This window comes from Cnephaeus nilssonii (assembly GCF_951640355.1).
Source record: "Cnephaeus nilssonii genome assembly, chromosome: 2".
NCBI lineage: Eukaryota > Metazoa > Chordata > Mammalia > Chiroptera > Vespertilionidae > Cnephaeus > Cnephaeus nilssonii.
In genome coordinates this window covers 41204708-41207110 of record NC_137073.1, presented here as the reverse complement: position 1 = coordinate 41207110, position 2403 = coordinate 41204708, and the positions used below count along the sequence as shown (strand labels likewise).

Below are 2403 nucleotides of genomic sequence, written 5' to 3'. Positions count from 1 at the left end.
TGATATACCAAGATGAGGGCCATCTTCAAATAAGACTATTTAAAACAGCCCCTAACAGCTCATCATTTTAAAAAAAAATGAACCTAAAACTTCCCCCTAAAATTCATATATCCATTTTTGTCATAACACAGTGTGCTCCAATGCCTGAGACTATTAGGTTAGAATATCGGTCTCATATTATCTGGACCAATCAGAGCTGATCTGATGGGAGAGAGATTCACCTTCATGAGTTACTCTCAGGCCAGTTCCCTAAACAGACAATGAGGAGGGAAGGGAAAGGCCTAGGAGAGTCAAAGCTGAGATGGAAGTGATGCTATAAAGTATGTACAGAGTCCCACCAGCCGCTGCCTGAGCCGTTGCGTGAACCCCCGTTTCCGCGGCCGCCTCACCAGGCATGGCCCAGGGCCTCCCCTCACTATGGCAGCAGCTCGGCACTGCACGCTCGACTTCATGCTCGGCAACAAAGCTGACAGCGAGACCATTCTAAAAGGCCTCCAGTCCATTTTCCAGGATCAGGGGATGACCGAGTCAGTGCACACCTGGCAGGACCACAGCTACTTAGCGACCTATACAAACAAAAACAGCAGCTATGCCAATTTGAGAATTTACCCACACGGACTGGTTTTGCTGGACCTTCAGAGATACGATGGCGATGCAGAAGGCAAAGAAGTTGACAGTCTTTTGAACAAAGTAGAAGAAAGAATTGAGTCAGGACAGTACTGGGCGGGTGAAGCGATTGCCGTCCATAGTTCGAGGAGGGACCATTGACAGGTACTTGGCCACTGCTGATGGCCGCCTGGTTGAGTATGACATAGATGAAGTGGTGTATGGTGAAGACTCACCTTATCAAAACATTAAAATTCTGCACTCAAAGCAGTTTGGAAATATTCTCATCCTTAGTGAAGATGTTAATCTGGCGGAGAGTGATTTGGCATATACCCGGGCCATCATGGACAGTGGGAAAGAAGATTACACTGACAAAGATATGCTGATTCTGGGAGGTGGAGATGGGGGCAATTTATGTGAACTAGTCAAACTGAAACCAAAGATGGTCACTATGGTAGAGATTGACCAAATGGTGATTGATGGATATAAGTAATACATGCGGAAAAACATGTGGTGATGTCTTAGGCAATCTTAAAGGAGACTGCTATCAGGTTCAGGATTATCTAAGGAGATTCGAAAGTATACCAGATATGCTTGAATTGGATCACCTCACAGTTTCAGGAGATGTAACATTTGGCAAGAATGTTTCATTAAAGTTATCATCATTGCAAATCACAGTGACCGAATTAACATCCCACCTGGAGCAGTATTAGAGAACAAGATTGTATCTGGGAACCTTCGTATCTTGGACCACTGAAATGAAAAAATATTGTATACACTTTATACTAATCATGGGCTAGTTTCTTACAACAAAATGTTCTCTAGCATTCTATAATAGGCAGGTATTTTTATTGTGTTTACTGTACCTGCAGTGTTAATTTTTAAAGTAGAGTTGTCTGCAGTATGCTTTTATTTTAGTCTAAGAAAAGCACAGGTGTAAGCAATAGTTTTCTTCCAGGAAGAGGATCCTGGAAGTTCATCTTAAAGTGCAATATTGTTTAATTTTAAAACTGGGGCAGCTCTGCTGGAAAATATTTTAACAGAGGCCTCACTGATGGTCACTTTGAATTGTTTGTGATTTCAAAAATAAAGCTGTGAAGCAAAAAAAAAAGAAAAGAAAAGAAAAGAAAAGAAAAGAAAAGAAAAGAAAAGAAAAGAAAAGAATATACAGTTCAGTGATCTCTCAAGCTTGTACCAATTGAAGCATTCCAAAAACAGCAACAGCCACTCATTGAATTCCTTCTCTGCTCCATGGGCCTTATAATCACACATTGAGTCCTAATAACCACCCTGTGAGTAAAGTACTAAAACCATCATGCCATGGACATTTGTTTTTGCCTACTTAGCATCTATTTCCCCTTTTCGAATGAGCACACTACAGATTTTGATTACAGATCTATCCACTCCCTACACTCAGTCCATCTGTTTGGATACAGCTCTATCTTCAGCTCCAGGAAACAGAGCAGGTAACTGAGTCCAGCTATGCTAAATAGGACATGCCCTGAACACAGAAAGTGGTTGGGTCGGGCACATCTTGGGAGAGCAGAAAGCTGCTCGTTAATGATCTTTAACCTGAAAGGTTATAGATTGCAGCTGCTAGGAATGGCCTGCCACCACATAGGGCGGGAATGTGTGGGGTGGGAGGAGAACATTATGAGAATGGAACCAACACAAAGCAAAGGGGGCTGAGATATTAGTGGAGAAACAAGATCCTGAGTCTCCATGACATCACTAGGGCCCTGGATGAAACTGAATCCTAAATTCACACCAGCCCATCAAATTTCTAGTCACTTGAAC

At 42.4% G+C, this 2403-nt stretch overlaps 1 pseudogene across 1 annotated transcript; it reads left to right on the top strand.

Moving 5' to 3' along the window:
• The first annotated feature begins 417 nt into the window (after positions 1-417).
• LOC307110628 (spermine synthase-like) lies at positions 418-1319 on the top strand (annotated as a pseudogene). The gene has a single exon. The product of its transcript is annotated as a spermine synthase-like (transcript).
• Positions 1320-2403: the final 1084 nt, after the last annotated feature.